This window comes from Sarcophilus harrisii, chromosome 5 (genome assembly GCF_902635505.1).
Source record: "Sarcophilus harrisii chromosome 5, mSarHar1.11, whole genome shotgun sequence".
NCBI classification, from domain to species: Eukaryota; Metazoa; Chordata; class Mammalia; order Dasyuromorphia; family Dasyuridae; genus Sarcophilus; species Sarcophilus harrisii.
In genome coordinates this window covers 218,125,972-218,150,721 of record NC_045430.1, presented here as the reverse complement: position 1 = coordinate 218,150,721, position 24,750 = coordinate 218,125,972, and the positions used below count along the sequence as shown (strand labels likewise).

Sequence of the window (24,750 nt, the reverse complement as noted above, 5' to 3'; positions counted from 1 at the left end):
TGTGGCATTTAGAAGTAAATTGTTTGCCTACTCCACTCAGGCTTAAATGATTCTAAAAAAGCTATTAATAAGTTTCAGGTATATCCATATTTTCTCCTAATGTGGAATCTTTATGGCAAAAAATCACATTCTGTGGCACCAAAATTGTGTTTGTTTTTGATAAATAGTAGACTCTTTACTTGGCACTAGCTGAAAAAGACTCTTATTCCAGATATTATTCTTGATGCCATAGTTTTTATACTCTAAGTTATTAATTCAAAAATATGGGTAGGTTTAAAATAAAGTATGTAATTTATTGAGTAAAAGCAACAGTACAATAATTCAAGTCCATTAGTAAAGTACTCAGAATCACCTCAAGTCAGTAAGAGGCAGATTTACACATAGAATTTGTAACAAATAATGGCAATTTTCTGCTTTCTTGACTTGGGGGAAAAGATAAGTTTGGTAAAAATCTTTTAAAAAAATCATACATTCTTGAAAATGTTTTTCTATCCTTCCCTCATGCCTCTTCCATTTCCCCAAATGAAGTTTACTTAGAAACTCATATCCTTTACTTTGGAACTGAAGTAGAACATGTGATTCCATTGGTTAAAGGTAATTTGCACTGAGGAAAATCCCTTTGTCAATTAATGTTTTCATTTGCAAGTTATATATTAGACATTTTCTTGGGATATTGAGATGTTGAGTTGCCCAGGAGCCTACAATCAGTCTATGGTAAGATTTGAACTCGGGACTTCCTGATATAGAGGCTAGCTTTCTAAGCTATATAGCATAATGATTTTTCTTCCTTTATAAAAACATCATAAATGCTCAAATAGACTTTAAGGATTTGCAGTGCTCATAAGATGTTTTAATTGAAAAAATCTCAGTCACTCTTTTTTTTTTTTTTTTGCTCCTTGCTAGTTTGACAAGAGGGAGGAATCTTCATTCATTGTAATAAAGAAATCTACCTACTTGCTTAGTTAGATGAGAAAATGGTTCTGATTTTAACCCTTAAAATGTCATACATAAATCTAATAAACTGGATAATAAAAAACTTTTTTCCCACTTGTTCAAAATAACGAAAATGAGGAATATGTTCTATATACTTGCTGAACTTAGAAGTTGAGTTCTGTTGTTTTTGGGTTGCTCATTTCCCTCCCCAAATATGCCAGTGTTTACAAACTCTTGAATACTCTGACATTTACAAACATGTTTATTTAAACTTATCAATAAAATTTATTAGGATACATTATGACCAACTCAAATGATGACATCCAAATGATCTGTCCATACTATGACCAAAAAAAGTCTATGATGTAAAATAAGAAGCAACATGATTTAGGGGGAAAGCTTTAAACTCAGTAATTGAAGAATAGCAGTAAAAAGATATAAAGTGTGCTATTGTTGATGCCTGAAGAAAATTACTTATTTACTCTTATTTTTTTCCATTTATGAGAAAAAAGGACTAATTTTAAGAAATATGGAAGAAGTAGAATTGAGAGGAATTGATGAATGATTGGATGTGGAGAAGGACAGGGAAAAATCACAGATCATTCCAAGGCTTCAATCCTGGCTACCCACAAAGATGACAGTCACATTAACAGAATTAGGGATTTTGGATACAAAGGAAAGTTTTTTGGTTGAATAAGAATGTATTCAGTTTCCAACACAGTGAGTTTGAAGTTCAGAGAATCAAACCAGATTGGGAGGGGCGTGATCTCCTGAGATAGTTGATTATAAACAATTTGAACTCAGAGGAGTTTTATCTGGACCTCTCTCATTTTCATCCATTTTCTCATCTTTCTCTCATCTCTTTCTCTGCTTTCTCTCTCTGTGTCTTTGTCTCTTTCTCTGTCTGTCTGGCTCTTTCTGTGTCTCTGTCTTTGTCTCTTTCTGTCTGTCTGTCTCTCTCTAGCTCTCTCCCATTAGTAACTTCTAGCCTGCATTATATCTCTGAGAAGCCCTAAAATGTTGATCTTGTGAAAACTAAATTTAATTATTTCAAGTGAGTTCTAACTAGATTAGATGCTATGATATTATTTATCTAATATGATTTAATGAAATCCTTCCTCAATGTATTCCATGCTAGGCTACACAAATCTTATTATTTCATTCACACCAAGTCAGGAGTGATATCTGCTTACTTTACAGCCTCTAGGTGTAAATTTTATTGCTGAAAGGACAAAAAAAAATTTATGTCAATCATGGTTGTTCTAATCATAGGACTCACTACTATATGTCAGACTAGAGGATTGTGTTAAAGTTGCCATTGCTAATAATAACTGCAATTTTCATGGTAGTAATAATATGGCATGGGTGGGAATAGTCAACATCCCTGGTTGACGTTGTAAAACTGTCTGTCCATCTTTCATTCCTCATCTCCATCTGATACAAACTGGTATAGCAAACTATTAATTGAGGAAATGTCTATTACTAATGCAGGCTGTCACGTTTTCAATATTTTCCATTGTTAATTGCCTAGTGAATTTAGCCTCAGTGACTTGTACAGGGTTATACAACCAATAAGTGGCGATGTAAGTGCTTAAGCATAGATCTTTCTACCTTCAAGACAAAAATCACTATCCATTATATAATACTGCCAACTGACACTTTGGTGGTAGTAATTTTGAAGATGATGATAACATAGAAACAAAAGAAGTAGCATAAGATGCCAGTGTAGGTGTTAGACTTAAAAGTTTGAATGGCTGGAGCTTTAGTCTTGATTTAGACACTATCTGTGTGACTTTGGGGAAATCACTTCATTTCCTAAACCACAAATTATTCATCTCTAAAATGAAAGCTACTAAATTCAATTGTGTTTAATGTCTTTTGTAGCTCTAAGGAAACAAGATAGTATAAACTACAAAACAACTTGTCCTTATAATAGCATATTGTTTTGTAAAGTACCTTGTTTGCCAAATCCTTTATATAGATATGTGTGTGTGTATTACCTCATTTGTGTCTTCAAAGTCTCAACATCTCACACAAAAGAGGAAATGACTCTTCAAGATGGTAGCACTTCAAAACAACCTAACCTGTGATAATTTTTTAAAAATATATATCTTTCCAAGTATTTAGAAGTGAGGAAATTAAAATGATGTTTAATAAGACAGGGAAACTGTCCGCTTCCTTCAGGATGGTCTTTTTTCCTAACCATAATCTCATTTTTATTTGAAATGTTAAGTCACGGTTTAGCAGATGGGTGCTCCTGTTGAGTAGATGAGACCAAAATGGTCTTCAAAATATAGCCCTTCAGATATTAAAACATGTGTTGCTCAATTAAAACAGACAGCATTCTGTGTCTTTACAGGTGACCTGCCACAGCATTTCAGAACAAAAATACATTACTTAGCCCCAGGCAAAATATTGCAAGCTGCTGAATGAATCAGAAAGCTCATTTTAACATTTGACCTCTCATTTCTGCTAGTGATGTGCTATACCTGTCTCCAAAGTATTATTTATAGGTTAATAAATAATTACAAATTCTTCTTCTAAAATATGTTTTACATTGCTTTTCACTAATTATTGCTTTTACAGATCTATCTGATACTTTTGTTGAAGCCAATATATTTGTACATTGAAAGTAAGGTAACATATAAGGGACCAACTTCTCTTCAAAATGGCATGCTGGTCATGGGGTTTTAATGGGCATACTATCAGAAGTAAGGGAGAACTTATGCCTATTTCACTAATATTCCACTGAAGTAATTCTATCAAGTGTGGTTTTTGAGGACTATTTACATCTTTGTGTGTATGGGGATGAAAATGAAAGCAAAGAGGGAAACATCAGTTTCATCTTGTTTCTACTCTTTTGCCTTTGCTTCTGCCAGCTTCAACCTCTCCTCTTCTGAATGCCCAGTTCTGCCCGACTGCAGTCTCTAGCTTTTCAGTCTCCTCAACTAACTGACTCCACTCACTCAGCTCCTTTTTATGCTCTTTTAGAGGTGCAAACTCAAAGGCTAACTCCTCCTCTGAGAGTGGGATTGTGGAAGGTGTAAACTTGTGAATCTCAAACTGAATCCTGACTTGTGAATCTCCAAACTTGTGAACTAATGTGTGAGCTAACGTGTGAACTCTCAAAGCTGTAGACATAAACATTGTTTCTATTAATTGTAGTGACTTAACACCTTATAAGGATTCTAACAATATACTTTCATAAAAATACATAACTTAAAAAGAGACAATAGTTCCTAGCAGATAAAAAAATGGAAAACTTGTGTTCAGGGAGATCTAGGCTCAAATTTTGAGTCTGACATTTTGTAGCCATTTTATCTGATTTCATTTGCCTTAAGAAATTTTCAAGAAAATTCTGATCAACACAATGACCAATCACAATTACAAAGGACTTATGATGCAGTATGCTATATACCTCTAGATAGAGCTGGACTCAAAAGTGAAGATTAAATCATATTTTTTTCCTCCTTCCCTACTTTACTTTCTTCCTTTTTACCTTCCTTCTTTCCTATCTTCCTGCTTTCCTTCTTCTTTCTGTCTTACCTTCTTGTTTTTATTCTTTCTCTGTCCTTCCTTCCTTCCTTCCTTCTTTCCTTCCTTCTTAGAAGGTAGAGGAGAGAGAAGCAAAAGAGAATTTAGAATTGAATATGAAATAATATTGAATAAAAAAGAAACAATGTGAGGGATAAAAAGATGGGTAGAAGGTAGGAAAGAAAAGTTATGTACATATATAAGACTATATAAGAACCTATTGAGTGTTTCATCTACTGATAAAATAAGTTCCTCACATTATTTGTTTAGGATTATAAAACTATTTCTCCCCATTTTCCTAATTAGGCCCATAAGTGAAACAGAATTATGGGTTATTAAATAATGTCAAAGAATTTTGGGGGGAAGTCAGGTTGATTATGGAAAGAAATAGATTTCCAAATAACTTAGAAATTCCATATTCTAAACCCTAGCTTAGATGAAATTTACATCCTACTGGGGATAAGTTGTGTGATGCATACATAAATAATAACAATAAAAGATAGATAAGGTCAGGGCAAAGGAGAAAAAAGAAATACAATAAAACAGGGAAAATTGGGAGTGTGAGTAATTTGAATGGGGAAGAAAATGAATGGACACCTAAATTAATCTTTGAAGAATTCAGAAGATAGGTAAAGAGGGAACAGATTTAATCTATAGGACATAGCCGACATAAACACAAAGAATAAGCAGACACAATGAGGCGAGGAAACAACTAATGAGTTTGGCCTGTATTTGGAGTTTATTAACAAGTAAGAAACAGAACTGTGAGTTCACTGATAGAGTCCTTTCAGATGATGAATTTTCCTCTATTAATTAAGATTGGCACATTTTCTGCAAATTACAGAGTTATTTGTAGACTTAGTTCTAGAGTTCTGAGAATTTGTATTATGGTCACCCAACCAGTACATGGGTGTGATTTATACCTTAGTCTTCCTGGGTTTAAGGCCAGCTCTCTACAGTGAATGCATATCTCCTCTTCTATTTTACAGGTTAGGAAACTGAGATCCAAAGAAATGACATGAATTGTCCAGTATGGTAAGCATTTATGGTATTTGAGTAGATAGAATGGAATTTCTTAAATGGGGCTCTACTATACCTCTAATACGCAATAGTTAGCTAGTCTTTATCCTTGCATTTTTGTTTTCTTGTTTTTGTTGGCCACAAAACCCATTCCAATGCCTCCCTGTTCCCTTAGACATAAACAGCCAATAGAATAAAATTACCTTTTATTACAAGGCAATTAAAATTAAACTGAGGAAAATTATGTTTCTCACAAATTTTACCAGGGCAAATTCATTTATGTAAGAAAACTTTGTGTGATTTTGAGAAAAATAGGTTTAATTTAAAAGCATTTTCAAAGAATTCACATAGCTCAGCAGTTGCTTTGGATGCATGCCATCGACTGGATTATGCACTGGGAACATATATGATAAGTAATAGCCAAAAATAGCATTATGGAGAACATCAAACATATTTTAATACTATTAATAATAAGTTATCATTACTATTGCACACAAATCATCATGAATATTGAACATATATCTTTGGTGGCAAGGGGGTTCTGTAATTGATTTCCCTGATGTGATTAACTCCCTGGTGAAGAAATTCCAACCAGCCATGCAGAGCAGAAACTCATCTTAATTTGTTAAATGACTTATTCTTTTTTAGCAAGTATGTGTGGGAGTCAGGGACCTAAAAAAATGTATTTAGACCTAAAAATGACCATAGAGATAATCTAATTCAACTGTCTTACTTCATATATGATAAAAACTGAAGTTCAAAGAGTTTGAATGAGTTGTCTAAATGTCACATAAGCAGTAGAAGTTTTTCTGGAATATAACTAGTATGATTCCAAATCTGGCACATTTTAGACTGGGTTACTCTACCAGAATTGGAATTCAGGCCTACTTAAAATGGGCTTTTTGTCTATGATGCCATAATATTTCTCAAATATATTCAAAAATTTTAACAATGACTATACATTCTCTCAGAGTCAGTATTGCTTGTGAAGTAAGGATAATCTTGAGATAAGTTCTGCCTCTGATTTATACTCAATGAGAGACTATCAGAAAGATGGTTTACAGATGTGTCAGTAAAGGGTTTCTATTTCTACTCTATTCTAAGGGTTCTTCACATGGAAATCACAAGACTGAATGATATATCTTTGGAATAGAAAATGGACTAATAGGGTTAATGACTGCAGGATAATGATTGGGAGGAAAGTATATTTATCATAAGTATCTCTAGGTTGGCAAGCAAGGAATAAAAGATGGCATCTGAGCCTGCAATGTTATACACAGAATGCTAAAGATATAATAAAATGATTCTTGAACATTGAGTAGATCAATGAAAAAATAATTTTTTAAAAAAATTATTAAGCATCTTCTATATGGCAGGCACCGTACTAAGTGCTGGGAATAAAAAAAAAAGGCAAAAAATAATCCCTGCACTCAAAGAATAATGAAGGACACAATGTGAAAAAAAAAACAAAAACTACACACAAGACGTACACAGAGTAAATTAAGAATTAATTAGAAAGGAAGATACTAGTATTAAAGATGAGGAAAGATTGCTTTTAGATGAGATTTTAACTTGAAACTGAAGGAAGCTTGAGGAGTCTGAATGTGGAGATTAGGAGAGGGATTGACATGAAAGAAATTCTAACAGATAAAGTTCAGAGCATGAATCATTCATTGGTAAAATTAGCAACTGTTAACTTTTTTCAGTAATTTAGTCATGTCTAACTCTCTGTGAGCCTGAGAACTATAGTATATTAGGAACCTCTATTCTCCACTAAACCTCAAACTCTCTCCAAATTCACATTCATGATTTCAGTGGCACCAGTTGACCATTTCATTCTGTTATCCTTTTTTTCCCCTTTTGCCTTCAATCTTTCCCAACATCATAGTTTTTTTTTTCCAATGAGCCTTATCTTATTATATGACAAAAGTTTGAAACTTCAGTTTCGTTATTTGACATTTCAGTAAATTGTCTGAATTAATTTTTATAAGTATTGAGTATTTTGATCTCCTTGTGATCCAAGGTACTTTCAAAAGTCTTCTCCAGCATGACAATTCTGCACTGCTCAACTTTCTTTATAGCTCAATTCTTACATATATATGTTGCTACATAAATGGAGTCAATGGTCAATGACCAAAGACAGAAGATAATGAAATATACACAATAACATTGTAGGCCTAAAAGCAGCCACCAATTAAGAAAGAGTTAAGGTGACAAATATAGTGACAAGATGACATAGCAAAATTTCAATTGGCAGAAATGTCATCTTCTGATTGACTAGAAAGTTAAAAAAAAACACCTCTAACATCAGTTTGATATTACATTTGAATTTCCTCTTTTGAAAGATCCTTCAAGTATAAACAAGATATAGGATTCAGGCAATCTGGAAGTGGTTATAGTAGATTAGATTAAATTACTCTAAGATTCAGATTAAATAAGTTTTTCTGGAATGTGTGTGTGGGGTTACATTGTAAGACTGGAGGCATGAATGAGTAGATTAAAAAGGGGGGCTTTAGAAAAAGCTTTAGGAAAAATACAACACTCATGCCTATCAAAAAACACTTGAAAGGACAGATATCAATGGATTTTTCCTTCTTAAAAGTATTTTAATTTTCCCAGTTACATGGAATACATGTTTTTTACATTTAAAAATATTTTAATATACATTATTTATTAATCATGTTGGGGAGGAATATCATAATAAAAGAGAAAAAAACATGGGAAAGGAAAAAAAACACAAAAAGAAATGAACATAGAATGTGTTGATTTACGATCAATATCCATAGTTCTCCCCTCCCCCTACCCTACTGGGATGCAGATGACATTTTCTGTCCAAAATGTATTGGGATTGCTTTGGATCACTGAACCTCTGAGAAGAACCGTGCCTTTCATAGTTGATTATCACATAGTCTTACTATTACTGAGAAAGCATGTGTGAAGTTTTGCAACACATTCCCATAGATATCAAATAGTGAAAGAAAATCATAGATCTCCCCTATACTTTCCCAGCCCCCAAAAAACACTCAAGAAAAAATAAAGGTTCTCTTTTTGTTTGTTTGTTTGTTTGTTTGTTTTGTTTCAATCTGTATTCAGACTCAGTAAGTTCTTTCTCTATGGATAGATGACATTTTCATCATAAGTCCTTCAGAATTGTCTTGGCTCACTGTATTGCTGAGAACAGCAAAATTATACACAGCTGATAACCCTACAACATTGCTATTACTTGGTATATAGTACATTTTCCTTTGCATGACCTCATGGAAGACTTTTAAGACTTTTCTGAGAAAATCCTACTTATTCTTTTCCATAGAAAATTGGTATTCCATTATAATGACACACCACAATTTATTCAGCCTTTCCCTAATTAAGGGGCATCCCTTTAAATTCTAAATCTTTGCCCTGAGATAAGAGCTGCAAAAAACATTTCTGTTTATATAGGTGATTTTTCTTTTAAAAATATATATTTTGCTAAACCTTCCTATCAGTGATATTGTTAGGTCAAGAGCTATGCATGACTTTATATCCCTTTTGGCATAGATCATATCTTTTGATCAAATGGGGAATGGCTTCTTTTTTTTTTTATTTGACTCAGTTCCCTGTACATTAGAGAAATGACGCCTTTATCAGAAGAAATTACATCAAAATTATTTTCACAATTACTATTGCTAACTGTATTCTACCATTTATTCTATTCTCGCTCTCCTTTTACCCTGTCCCTACTCAAAAGTGTTTTTCTTCTGACCAGCTCCTTCCCCAATATGAACTCTATTATCCTCATGCCACTTCTTTTATACCCTTCCCCTCCCCTACTTTCCTGCAGGGAAAATCCATAATAATTCCTAAACCCATAATGAATTTATATATTATGTCCTCTTTGAGCCAATTCTAATGAGAGTAAAGTTTTCTCATTCCCTCACCCCTCCCCCTTTTCCACTCCATTGCAAAATCTTTTTCTTGCCCACTTTGTGTAAATAATTTTTACCATTCTACCTCTCCCTTTCTCTTTCTGCCACTACATTCCTCTCTCACCCCCTTTGTATTCAACTCACAGCTGTGTATATATATATATATATATACATACACACACACACACACACACACACATATATTCTTTACAACTACCCTAATAATAAGAAAGTTGAATAGGGACAGAAGTCCCTATTTTCTCCAAAATACATGGCACCTTCACATAAATTGACTGTCACAGAAGTCCTCAAACTTTTTAAATAGGGGGCCAGTTCACTGTCCCTGAGACTGTTGGAGGGTCAGACTATAGTAAAAACAAAAACTTTGTTTTGTGGGCCTTTAAATAAAGAAACTTCATAGCCCTGGGTGAGGGGGATAATTGTCCTCATCTGTTGCATGTGGCCCGCAGGCTATAGTTTGAGGACCCTTGCCTAGAGTATTAAAAAACCTCACTTTCAAATGCAGAAAGGCAGAATTAGTAAATGCTTCTTTTTCAGACCACAATGCAATAAAAAAATTCATTCAATAAAGGGTCAAGGAAAGATAGACAAAAAACCAATTGGAAATTAAATTATCTAATCCTGAAAAATAAGTGGTCAAACAACAAATCACAGAAACAATCCATTATTTCATCCAAGAGAATGACAATAATGAGACAACATACCAAAACCTATGGGATGCAGCCAAAATAGTTCTTAGGGGAAATTTTAGAAAGAAGAGATCAAAGAATTGGGCATACACTTAAAAAAGGTAGAAAAGAAACAAATTAAAAACCCCCAATTAAATACCGAATTAGAAATTCTGTAACTCAAAGCAAAGATTAATAAAATTGAAACTAAGAAAACTATTGAACTAATAATTAAAATTAATAGTTTTTATGAAAAAAAACATAAAAATACACTTTGGGTTAATTTTATTAGAAAAAAAAAGAAAGAAGGCGCAGCTAGTTTGGGTAGTGAACAAACAGAGCACTAGTGCTGAAGTCAAGAGAACCTCAGTTCAAATGTGGTCTCAGACACTTAACACTGCCTGGCAATGTGACCCTGGGCGAGTAACTTAACCTCTATTGCCTCAGCAAAAAGAAAGAAAGAAAGAAAGAAGGAAAGAAAGAAAAAAAATCACCAATATCAAAAATGAAAAGGTTGAACTTAGCACCAATGAAATAAAAATTAAAACAATAATTAGGAACTATTTTGCCCAACTGTATGGCAGCAAGTCTGACAATGTAACCAAAATCGATGAATATTTATAAAAATACAAATAGTCCAGATTAACAGTAGAGGAAAAATTTACTTAAATAAATTATTTAAATTAAAATTAACTCTCTAAGAAAAAAATCTCCAGGGTCAGATAGATTCACAACTGTTAATTAATTATCAAATAATTAAAGAACAATTAATTCCGATATTATGTAAACTGTCTGGAAAAACAGGTACAGAAGGAGTACTGCTAAATTCCTTCTATGACACAAATATGGTACTGACAGCTAAATCAGGAACAGCCAAAACAGAGAAAGAAAATTGCAGAAAAATCCCCCCTTCCTTCCCTCCACTCCCTCCCCCAGATGGCAGGTAGATCAATACATGTTAAATATGTTAAAGTATATGTTAAATACAATATATGTATACATATCCATAGTTATTTTGCTGCATAAGAAAAATTGGGCTTAGAAATAAGGTAAAAATAACCTGAGAAGGAAATCAAAAATGCAAGAGGACAAAAGCAGAGGGAGTATAAATGCTATGCTGTGGTTCACACTCATTTCCCAGAGTTCTTTCACTGGGGGTAGCTGGTTCTCTTCATTATTGAATAAATGGAACTGATTTGGTTCATCTCATTGTTGAAGAGAGCAATGCCCATTAGAATTGATCATTATATAGTATTGTTGTTGAAGTATATAATGATCTCCTGGTCCTGCCCATTTAACTCAACATCAATTCATGTAAGTCTCTCCAGACCTTTCTGAAACCATTCTGCTGGTCATTTCCTACAGAAAAATAATATTCCATAACATTCATATACCACAACTTATTCAGCTATTCTCCAATTGATAGGCATCCAATCAATTTCTAGTTTCTAGCCGCTACAAAAAGCACTTCCACAAACAGTTTTGCACATACAGGTCCCTTTCCCTTCTTTAAGATCCCTTTGGGATAGAAGCCCAGTAGTTACACTGCTGGATCAAAGGGTATGCACAGTTTGATGACTTTTTGAGCATAGTTCCAAACTGCTCTCCAGAATGGCTGGGTGTATTCACAGTTCCACCAACAATGTATCGGTGTCCCAGTTTTCCCCTCCGACATTCAGCATTTTCTTTTCCTGTCATCCTAGACAATTTGAGAGGTATGTAGTGGTATCTCAGAGTTGTCTTAATTTCTCTGATTAATAGTGACTTGGAACAACTTTCCATATGGCTAGAAATAGTTTCTATTTCATCTGAAAACTGTCTATTCATATCCTTTAACCATTTATCAAATGGAGAATGGCTTGGTTTCTTATAAATTAGAATCAATTCTCTGTATATTTGGGAAATGAGTCTTTATCAGAACTTTGACTATAAAAATGTTTTCCTAGTTAATTGCTTCCCATCAAATCTTGTCGGCATTAGTTTTGTTTATACAAAAGCCTTTTAATATGATGTAATCAAATTAATTTTCTATTTTGTGATCAATAATGATCTCTGGTTCTTCTTTGGTCACAAATTCCTTCCTCCTCCACAGGTCTGAGAGGTAAACTATCCTCTGCTCTTTTAATTTATTTATAATCCCATTCTTTATGCCAAGGGCATGAACCCATTTTGACCTTATCTTGGTGTATGGTGTTAAGTGTGGGTCAATACCTAATTTCTGCCATACTAATTTCCAATTTTCACAGAAGTTTTTGTCAAATAATGAATTCTTGTCCCCAAAGCTGGGGCCTTTGGGTTTGTCAAACACCAAATTATTAAAGTTACTGACTATTTTGTCCTGTGAACCTAACCTATTGCACTGATCAACCAGTCTATTTCTTAGCCTATACCAAATGGTGTTGGTGACTGCTGCTTTATTATATAGTTTTAAATCTGGTACAGCTAGACCACCTTCACTTGATATTTTTTTTTTAATCAGTTCCCTTGAAAGTCTTGACCTTTTGTTCTTCCATATGAATTTTGTTGTTATCTTTTCTAGGTCATTAAAATAGTTTTTTGGGAGGTCTGATTGGTATAGCATTAAATAAATAGATTGGTTTAGTATTAGTCATCTTTATTATATTCGCTCAACCTATCCAAGAGCACTTAATATTTTTCAAATTGATTAGATCTGACTTTATTTGTATGGAGAGTGTTTTGTAGTTTGCTCATATAGTTCCTGACTTACTCTTGGAAGATTGATTCCCAAATATTTTATATTCTCAGCAGTTACTTTAAATGGAATTTCTCTTTGTATCTCTAACTTTGGATTTTGTCAGTGATATATAAGAATGCTGATGATTTATGTGGGTTTATTTTGTATTTTGTAACTTTGCTAAAGTTGTGGATTATTTCTAATAGCTTTTTAGTACAATCCCTGGGGTTCTTTAAGTGTACCATCATATCATCTGCAAAGAGTGATAATTTCATTTCCTCATTCCCTACTCTAATTCCTTTAATCTCTTTCTCAACTCTTATTGTCAAAGCTAGCATTTCTAATAGAATATTGAATATTAATGGTGATAGTGGGCAACCTTGTTTCAGCCCTAATCTTATTGGGAATGGTTCCAGTTTTTTCCCATTACATATGATGCTTACTGATGGTTTTAAATAGATGCTAATGACTATTTTAAGGACAGATCCATTTATTCCTATACTGTCAAGTTTTTTTTTTAACAGGAATGGAGGTTGGATTTTTTCAAATGCTTTTTCTGCATCTATTGATATAGTTAATTATGCTAATAGTTTTCCTAATATTGAACCAGTCCTGCATTCCTGATATAAATCTTACTTGGTCATGGTGTATTATTCTGAGGATGATTTTCTGCAATCTTTTTGCTAATATTTTATTTAAGATTTTTGCATCATTGTTGGTGGAGTTGTGAACGAATCCAACCATTCTGGAGAGTAGTTTGGAACTATGCTCAAAAAGTTATCAAACTGTGCATACCCTTTGATCCCGCAGTGTTACTACTGGGCTTATAACCCAAAGAGATCATAAAGAAGGGAAAGGGACCTGTATGTGCACGAATGTTTGTGGCAGCCCTCTTTGTAGTGGCTAGAAACTGGAAACTGAGTGGATGCCCATCAGTTGGAGAATGGCTGAATAAATTGTGGTATATGAATATTATGGAATATTATTGTTCTGTAAGAAATGACCAACAGGATGATTTCAGAAAGGCCTGGAGAGACTTACACGAACTGATGCTGAGTGAAATGAGCAGGACCAGGAGATCATTATATACTTCAACAACAATACTATATGATGACCAGTTCTGATGCACCTGGCCATCCTCAGCAAGGAGATCAACCAAATCATTTCCAATGGAGCAGTAATGAACTGAACCAGCTATGTCCAGAGAAAGAACTATGGGTGATGACTAAAAACCATTACATTGAATTCCCAATCCCTATATTTATGCCCATCTGCATTTTTTATTTCCTTCACAAGCTAATTGTACAATATTTCAGAGTCTGATTCTTTTTGTACAGCAAAATAACAGTTTAGTCATGTATACTTATTGTGTATCTAATTTATATTTTAATATATTTAACATCTACTGGTCATCCTGCCATCTGGGGGAAGGGGTGGGGGGGTAAGAGGTGAAAAATTGGGACAAGAGGTTTGGCAATTGTTAATGCTGTAAAGTTATCCATGCATATAATTTGTAAATAAAAGGCTAAAAAAAAAAGAACTGAAAGAAATTCAAAAAAAATTTTTTTTTGCATCAATATTTATTAAGGAGATTGGTTTATTATTTTCTTTCTCTGTTTTCAATCTACCTGGTTTAGGTATCACTAAAACGTCTGTGTCATAAAAGGAATTTTGTAGGAGTCCTTCATTCCCAGTTTTTTCAAATAGTTTATATAATATTGGAATTAATTGTTCTTTAAATGTTTGGTAGAATTCACCTGTAAATGCATCTGGTCCTGAGGATTTTTTCTTAGGGAGTTGATTAATAGCTTATTCTATTTTGTTTTCTAAAATGGGACTATTTAAGCAATTTATTTCCTCCTTTGTCAATCTGGGCAGCCTATTATTCTTAAGATAGTCATCTATTTCACTTAGGTTAACAAATTTGTTGGCATAAAGTTGGGCAAAGTAACTCCTAATTATTGCTCTAATTTTTTCCTCTTCATTGGTGGAAAATTCTCCCTTTTCATTTTTAAGACTAACAAATTGATTTTCCTCTTTCCTTTTTTTAATCAAATTTGACAAGGGTCTATCTATTTTGTTGATTTTTTAAATTTATTTATTAATGCAATATATATATATATATATTACTTTCAACTTTATTAATTTCTCCTTTTAATTTTAGAATTTCAAGTTTAGTATTTGATTGTGGGTTTTTAATTTGCTCTTTTTCTAGCTTTTTAATTTGCAACCCCAATACATTGATCTTCTCTTTCTCTATTTTATTCAAGTAAGCCTCTAAAGATATAAAATTTCCCCTTATTACCACTTTGGCCGCATCCCACAAATTTTGATATGTTTTCTCATTGTTGTCATTCTCTTGAGTGAAATTATTAATTTGTGTCTATGATTTGCTGTTTCATCCAATCATTCTTTAGGAAGAGATTATTTAGTTTCCAATTACTTTTTGGTCTATTTACCCCCTAGTTTTTTGTTGAATGTAGTTTTTATTGATCTGTAAAAGAATGCATTTAATATTTTTGCCTTTCTGCATTTAATTTTGAGGTCTTTATGTCCTAATATATGGTCAATTTTTGTATAGGTTCCATGAACTGCCAAGATGAAAGTATATTCCTATCTGTATCCATTCAGTTTTCTCCAAAGATCTATCATACCTAACTTTACTAATATTCTATTTACCTCTTCAACTTCTTTCTTATTTGTTTTGTGGTTTGATTTATCTTATTCTGAGAGTGGAAGGTTGAAATCTCCCACTATTATTATTTTGCTGTCTATTTCTTCTTGCAATGCTCTTAAGTTCACATTCAGGAATTTAATTGCTATACCATTTGGTGCATATATGCTTAGTATATATTGTTTTATTTTCTATGCTACTGTTTAGCAAGATATAGTTTCCTTCCCTATCATTTTTAATTAGATGAATTTTTGCTTTTGCTTGATCTGAGAGAAGTATGGCTACCCCTGCTTTTTTGACTTCACCTGAAGCATAATAGATTCTGCTCCAGCCTTTTACTTTTGTATGTATCAACCTGCTTCAAATGTGTTTCCTGTAAATAACATATTGTAGGATTCTGGCTTTTGATCCAGTCTGCTATCTGCTTCTGCTTTAAGGGAGAGTTCATCCCATTAACATTTATGGTTTAAATTATTAATTCTGTATTTCCTGCCATCTTATTATCTCCAGATTATGCTTTTCTTTTTTCTTGCTCCCCTTCCCTTCCCTTCCCCCCTTCCCCAATATGGGGAATACTTATAGGTATATCTTGCCTCATACACCTCTCCCACTTTTGAATTCCTCCCACCCCCTTTGAGTCCCTTCTCCTTTCCTATACCTTTCCCTATTTTCTTTTCCTTTTTCCTTTTCCTCTCCCGCTTTTTAATGAGGTGAGAGAAGTTTCTATTTAAACCAAATATGTTTCATATTTTTCTCTTTGAGCCAAATTTGATGAGAGTAAGATTCACACAATGTTCCTCCCCCTCTCTAAATTCCCTTAAATATGATAGGTTTCCTTTGCCTCTTCGTGGGATATAATTTCCCTCTTTTTATCTCCCCTTTTCCATTTTTTCTGATAGTATTCCCTTTCCACATTTACTTCCCTTTTTTTTGTATTATAACAATAAAATCAAATTATAAGCATACTCTTTATACATGCCTGTAACAGAAATAAAATTCTCAAGATTTCTTTTTTATCTTTTATCCTTCTCTTGAATTCTATATTTGGAGGTCAAATTTTTTGTTTAGCTCTGTTTTTCATTAGGAATAAATGGAATTAACTTGTTTCATTGAATGTCCATCTTCTTCTCTGAAACAAAATGCCCAGCTTAGCTGGGTAGTTTATTCTTGGCAGCATTCCTAGTTCTTTTGGCTTTCAGAATATCAGATTCCAGGTCCTTTGATCTTTTAATATGGAAGCAGCTACATACTGAGTGATCCTTATTGTGGCTTCTTGGTACTTGAATTGTTTTTTTGTTTTGTTTTGTTTTGTTTTTTCTGGCTGCTTGTAATATTTTTTCCTTAGTCTGATATTTCTGAAATTTAGCCACAATATTCCTTGGAGTTTTTATTTTGGGGTCTCTTTCAGAAGGTATTTGATGAATTCTTTCAAAGCCTATTTTACCTTCTGATTCTATTACCTCTGGGCGGTTCTCTTTGATGATTTCCTGTAAAATAATGTTTAGGGTCTTTTTTTCATCATAATTTTCAGGAAGTCCAATAATGTTCTGATTATCTCTCCTAGATCTATTTTCCAAATAGTTATTTAACATTTTTTCTTTTTTTTTTTCATTTTTTTTGGTTTTGCTTGACTGATTCTTGATGTCTTAAGGAATCATTCATTCATTTCTATTTGTTCAATTCTCATTTTTAATGAGTTATTTTTTTCATTAACTTTTCCTACTTCTTTTTGTATATGTCCAATTGAGTTTTTAAATGAGTTGTTTTGCTTTATAGAATTTTTTTCCATTTCACTATTTTTTTTACTGAGTTATTTCTTTCCCCAATTCACAAATCCTACTTCCCTGGGAGTTCTTTATCTTTCCCAATTCACAAATTCTATTTCCCTAAGAGTTCTTTACCTTTTCTAAATCACATTTCAGGAAGTTGTTTTCTTTTTCCACTTTATTGAATTTTTCTTTTCATGAGTTATATGCCCTTTCCATAGGCTCTTGCAGAGCTTCTCTTTCCTTTCCCCATTTTTCTTCTAACTCTTTTTAAAGATCTTTTATAATTTCTTCTAGGAGAGCCTTGTGTGATGGGGACCAGGATATATCCCTCTGGTGCTTTGTCTGGAGACTGTCTGCTCTTTTTGTCTCCTCAAGATTGGAAATCTGCTCTCTTTTTATATAGAAGCTATCTATAGTTAGAGCTTGCTTGAGTTTTTTATTCATTTTTTAAAAAATGTCCTTGGGGTCTGACTTTAGGGCAAGGAGGTTACCAGCTTCCTCTATAGAACAGGGATAGATGGACAGTAGCTGTCCTGTGAACTAGTTGTGAAGAGCGGCTGAGCGGTGGAATTGTGACTGCCCTTGGAAGAGCCCCCTTGCTGTGCAGAAGTGTGACTTCCCTGGGCAGAGCCTTTCCCCTCCTTCTCCCCAAAAGTGTGATTGCCCTGGGCAAAACCCCATGCTGTGGAATGTGGCTCTGCAGCTGTACTGTGGTCAGTGCTGAGTCACTTCTGGTTCTGGGTGGGTGTGGCCAGATCCTGTTAAACTTTGGGGTTTTGGGGTACACTCTACCTTTGGTGGTTGCATAACTTCTCTGCTGATCTACTGCTTTGCAACCAAAGCAGAGCAGCCAACGCCATGGTAGAGTCCTCCATGCAAATTCTTCATCTGTGGAGACCACACCTTGCCTGTGGTCTGCTCAATGTGGGCTAACCTCTGTGTTCTGCTTCCCTATCTTCAGTGGCTTTCTCCCATGCCCATCAGGACAAACCTTTTCTGGTAGTCTTCAAGATTATATTCAGCTGGTAATTTGTTGAACTCCCAATATTCATGGATTCTACCAGTCAAGCACTATTTTAGAGGCTGAATTTGGTAATCAGTAGTGAGGGTAGAAGGGGAGCTTAGAATGAAGTGTGTGTCCTGTCCATCCTCTTGGCTCTGCCCCCAGAGACTTTCTCTTCTTATAATTTTGTTTACCTTTCTGTGTTTGATGATCTACCATGTCAGTGGTTTTTCTTTAAGCAATTTACTACTTAAAACTACTTACAATATCAGTCTTTATATATTAGAAATACTGTTGATATTGATTGAGAGATAACTCTCACAGAGAGAACACACAAAAGAATTCAAAACTGTGACAGTTTAACTAGAACTTTATGTCAGGCTAAAGGTTCTACATACCTGAAAAAAAAAACCAACTTTTTTTTTTTTTATTGTTCAGATAAGCATAAATACTTACACCATGGAGTCCTAACCAATGATTCAGCATTAATGATAAGCACAAGTGGACAAATATTAAAGTGGGGCTTTTGCAATTTACTTTCCCATTGTTACCTTAGCTTCATTTTGAAAGAAAAATCAAAAAGTCAAAGAAAGATGAAAAAAGAGAAGGGAATCGATGTGGTTTTCTCTTACAGGTAGGAGTTGCCCAGCCAAGAAATGGTTAGAAGCAAATAAGAGTGACAAGAGCTACTATTACAGCTTCTATTAGATACATGCTTTTTATTCCTCCATTTTGGCTGTTTTTTTTTTTTTTGTGTGTGTAGTTTCTATAGGCTACTCTCATTTTTAAATTCCTATTAACTTAACTACTGGCTATCACATATGTCACATATTTAGCCTATTTGGATTAACTAATGCTTTAAAAACTCACTTAGCTTCTTCACTCATTTACACATGAGGATACTAAGGCCTAGTGAGAGAAAGTGGAATATACTAAAAGAAATGTTATGAATTCTAGAATGAATTGGTGTTTCTATGAAGCTTATAGAGAAATAATATAAATAAAAATTTCCTTTAAAAATTATTCAGTGGTAGAATGGGTTGTCTTGGGAGGTAGTTTATTCACCTTTAAATAGATGATCTGGTGATAAGTCCTGATAAGCAGTAATTAGGAAAACTATAAAGTAAATTTATTGTTAGGCACAAAAGCCTCTGAAGTCCTTCCAATACTGACATTTTGTGGTTCTACCAAAGCCAAAAATGTTGCACCAGATAGATTTGAACTTAGAACCTTGTATCTAAATCCAATACTTTTTCTCTAATATTATTTGTTACCAAAGATTTTCTACTGCTCAGGAAAAAAATAGAGCTGTATTATGACATTAGGCTTTCAACTGAAAGATTCTAGTTCCTAAACAAGGAATGGTGTCCCAAGTGTGCACTCTAGTAAAAAAAAGTCTTTTGATGTTTTCAAGCCCATTGTCTGCCTCTGAATACCAACAGCAGTATTGTCAATGAAAAATGAAATGCAAAGATTAATGTACATCCACATATCCAGATGTGTTTTTCCTTTGGCAAGTGCATCACTAAGACCTACCAGTACTTAGGGGAACTCTTGCATTTTTCAAGGAGCCCATTGCCTTCACCTCATGCCTGACTCCTCTGCCATCTGCTGAATATCCAACTCCCTGTGGCTCTAAAGGACATTTGAGGGAAAGATTTGGCATCAGGGAGGAAAGAGTACCTTTTTATTTCCCTCAGAAAAGGAGCTGCATATCTATATCATAGACATTTGGATTAGAATCAAAACTGAAATGAGATTTTATGTTGCTAGCTAAGGTTTTGTTATATGGGCAGCAAGAGTTGCCATTATAACCTTGGAGTGCTCGGGTTCTTTCACCTGTCAATTAATAGTCTCTTTTCTTGTTGGGGCATTGATTCATTTTTAAAAGGTAAAATGATGAATGGAAAATAGAGCAAAAGGGCTTTTGGCTTTCAAAAGACTTGCTGTTTTATGGAGAACCACTATTCCCCAATGATAAATTTATGTATACGATTTACAGCATCAAAATCTCAGCTTCTGCCTTCTTCTGTTCATTATTGCTAAAAATCAAGGTGGCAAAAAGAGGACACAAATAAGAAAGAAAAATAGGTCCTAAAGGAAGGTTTTGCCATAAAGAATTGTGTAGAAAATTTAGATGATGCATATGATGCATGCGACAACATCTGATATATTTCTTCTCTCCAACAAATCAGACAAGATGTACTTTGAAATGGAGCCAGGACTTGTAACCAGCTTGAAGGTAGAAGGGAAACTAGTAAGAGCAGATAAATCCCTACTCATTTATTTTACTGAAGATATAATCATTTTAAATTTGCAAATTTTACTGAAGTTTTGGACTCAATTTGTTAATGTAGATCAGGAGAATGGTGCAACTCATAAATATTGCTCAATAAGCCATGCACACAAAACTCTTTTATTCTTTCATTATATTTTGCTTAGAGACACTCCAAACTGACCTATGGAATATTATGTTGTAGGTTGCAGGTATATATTGAAACATGACTGCCTAGAATCAAATTTTAAATTATTTGTGCATTAACTTTGATATTTGAAAAGACATATGAGAGGTATAGGAAATTTGATGGAAACAGAACCTAGAGGCAAAATTGTTAAAAACATCATATTGGTCAGATCTATAGACACTCATATACCACAGGATAAGCTGAACAAAGACTCCTATCAGGAACTAATTTACACTCATATTAGACTTGTGAAGTACACTGGTTTTCTTGGAATCCCAAATTCAAAACAGATTTTTGGTGATGAAAAGTGAGAGAAGCAAATGGCATTTAGTTGACCACAAATTCTTCATTCTGGTCTAGTTAAAATTTAAGGAAGCATTCTTTCGCGGTCTTATCTTTATACTTTAACAGAAAACAAAACAAAAAACTATTATTTTCAGATAAATGTAACTATACTTCAATAATTCTCTGTTTCTAATAGTAAATAAGATTCACAATAGATTGTCATTTTCCATTGTAACTGTGTGACTTGCACAAATGAAATTTGTCATTGAACCAAATATGAGGTCTTTTAGATGGATCAAAGAGAGAAGTTGTCATGGAGGAAACTTTCATATTGAAATTGGCAAGATTAAATTGTAACCCCATGCCTTTGTCTAGACCTTAAATCCAAAATGCACTCCATCTTTATACCCTTTCTTTTAGATCCTTAATTTTCAAAATTCAGTTCAAGGATTGTCTTCTATATGTCTCCTGATCATGCCCCAGTATTTTCCCCTCATCGAATTACCTTGTTTTTATTTTATAAATAATTATATACAAATTTATACATATGTATAAATAGATGAACGAGAATAAATTTATACTAAATATATGTGAATATAGCAATATATACATATCTATGGGCTGTTTGCCAACATAAAATGTAATATGTTTGGGAAAGATATTTGTTTATATCTCTGTTTTCCTCTAGCAGAATTCTTGAATCATTGTAAATGGTTAATAAATGATATTCTTCAATCTTGTTTATTTAGTACTCGTAAGAAACCATGATAAATGAATGATTGCCACATGAAGAAAGATCAAACTGTATTTGTTTGTTTGTCTACCTTTAGGGCCTAGATAAAGGTGCTTCCAATGAAATCTGAAAACAAAAGCAGAAGCTGTTATGAAAATAGTAAAAAAAATAAATTATAATAATTAGAGTTGTTCAAAGGGACCTGTGCTAACTGATGTAGCAGGTTCATCCGAATTAAAGATCTTCAAACAAAGACTTGATGACAACTTGCTTATTAAGTTGTAATGAGGAAGATACTTGTTTAAATCTGGATTGGACTAGGATGACTCCGACATCCCCTTTGACACATATTCTGGGAACTATCTTCATGTTTATTAGATCTTGTCACTCCATTCCTAAAAAGTATTGTCACTTCATTCTTACAAAATCTTCTATGGCTCCATAGAAATGAAAAAATAAATTTCCAGCTCTTTTTTCTGATTTTTAAAACATAGATTATTTGGAAATTCCTAAACTAATCAGGTTATTTAAAGCTATTTTTAGCTTTGTAGTATAAAGTCTCCCCAAATAGAATAATATTTTATCCATTCTTTTTAATTCTGTGACCTTATTCATACAGTCTCTTATGCCTAGCATGGAATCTCTTCCTTGATTTATTTGTGGACCAATTATTTCATTCCTGACAGTGTCCTTTATGTGACATCTACAATCTAATCATCATCCTTATTTGTTCCCAATAGAACATTGGACTCTGCTCCTGCATCCTCAATCCTGGGGCCCTGGTAGGTATATTTTTTGACTTAATTTGGGATAGACCAGATCATTATATACCTAATCAACCAACAACCAACAAGATGAGCCAATCCTGTACTCCCCTTTCAATGATCTAGATCTGTTTTCTATCATTAGAATAAAAGCCCCTTGATGCAAAAATCTTAAATAAAATATTAGCAAAGAGATTACAGGAAGTAATCCCAGGATAATACACCATGACCAAATAAGATTTATACCAGGAATACAGGGCTGCTGAATATTAGGAAAACTATTGGCATAATTGACTAGATCAATAACCAAATGAACAAAAATTATATGATTATCTCAATAGATGCAGAAAAAAGCATTTGAAAAAATTCAACACCCATTCCCATTATAAACACTAGAGAGTATAGGAATAAATGGAGTTTTCCTTAAAATGATCAATAGCATCTATTTAAAACAACCAGCGACATCAGATGTAATGGGTATAAATTAGAACTATTCCCTATAAGATCAGGGTGATACAAGGTTGCCCACTATAACAATTTCTATTCAATATTGTATTAGAAATGTTAACTTTGGCAATAAGAGAAATTACAGGAATTAAAACAGTTAAGGAAGAAACCAAATTATTGCTCTTTGCAGATAATATGATGGTATAATTAGAGAATCTTAGAGAATCAACTCAAAAATAATTTGAAACAATTCATAACTTTAGCAAAATTGCAGGATACAAGGTGAATCCACATAAATCATCAGCATTTTTATATATTACCAACAAAGTCCTACAGCAAGAGATACAAAGAGAAATTCCATTTAAAATAACTGTAGATAATATAAAATATTTGGGAGTCTACCTGCCAAGGCAAAGTCAAGAATATGTGAACACAATTACAAAACAATTTTCACACAAATAAAATCAGATCTAATCTCTAGGAAATATATCAAGTGCTCATGGGTAGGCCAAGCTAATATGATAAAATGACAATACTAACTAAATTGATCTACTCATTTAATGCCATACCAATCTAAGTTCCAAGAAATTACTTCACAGAGATAGAAAAAATAATAAAAAAAATTAATCTGGAAGAACAAAAGGTCAAGAATTTCTAGGGAATTAATGAAACAGAATGCAAATGAAGGTAGCCTCGCTGTACCAGACCTATAACTACATTATAAAACAATGGTCATCAAAATAATTTGGCTAAGAAATAGAGTGGTTTATCAGTGGAAGTGGTTAGGTTACAGGACAAAATAGTTAATGACTATGGTAATCTAATGTTTGATAAACCCAAAGATCCCAACATTTGGGATAAGAACTCACTATTTGACAAAAACTTCTGGGAAAATTGGAAATAAATGAGGCAGAAACTAGGCATTGACTCACACCTCACACCCTTTACCAAGATAAGATCAGAATTAGTTCATGATTTAGATATAAAGAGTCTGGAGTTCAATTTGGAACTATGTCCAAAGGACTATCAAACTGTGCACACCCTGTGATCCAGCAGTGTTTCTACTGCACTTTTATTCAAAAGAGATCATAAAGGAGGAAAAGAGACCCATATGTGCAAAAATGTTTGTGTCAGCCCTTTTTGTAGTTGGAAGAAACTGGAAACTGAGTGGATGCCCATCAGTTGGAAAATGTCATGGTATCTGAATGTTATGAAATATTATAATTCTATAAAAAATGATAAACAGGATGATTTCAGAGAGACCTGGAGAGACTTATATGAATGGGTGATAATTGAAATGAGCAAGATTATACAATGATCAATTCTCATGGACATAGCTCTTGTCAATAATGAGATGATTGAAACCATTTCCAATGGTCTTGTGATGCAGAAAGCCATCTGTATTCAGAGAGAGGACAGTGGGAATTGAATGTGGACCACAACATAGTATTTTTACTCTTTCTATTGTTGTTTACTTGCATTTTGTTTTCTTTCTCTTTTTTTTTCCTTTCTGATCTGATTTTTCTTGTGCAGCATGATATTTGTGAAAATATGTATAGAGGAATTGCACGTTTACCATATATTGAATCACTTGCCAATGGAGGACATGATAGGAAGAAAGGAGAGAAAAAATTAGAATATAGAGTTTTGTAAAAGTGAATGTTAAAATTATCCATATATATATTTTGAAAATAAAAAAAGCTTTAATTAAAACAAATATCCTTAAGAAAAGGGACTATTTTTCTTTTTTATATCTCTAACCACAGTGCTCAAAAAAGTGCCTGACAAATAGTAAGCACCTAACAAATGCATAACTATCTCTCCATCCCTCTAT

At 33.4% G+C, this 24,750-nt stretch overlaps 1 long non-coding RNA gene across 1 annotated transcript in view; it reads left to right on the top strand.

Annotated features, from left to right (window-relative positions):
* LOC116419440 overlaps nt 1-24,750 on the top strand; it is a 64,924-nt gene that overhangs the window by 20,746 nt on the left and 19,428 nt on the right. Inside the window, exons 3-4 of the long non-coding RNA XR_004229753.1 lie at nt 5,457-5,502; nt 22,446-22,487. This is a non-coding gene — a long non-coding RNA (uncharacterized LOC116419440). The remainder of the gene's footprint in view (nt 1-5,456; nt 5,503-22,445; nt 22,488-24,750) is intronic.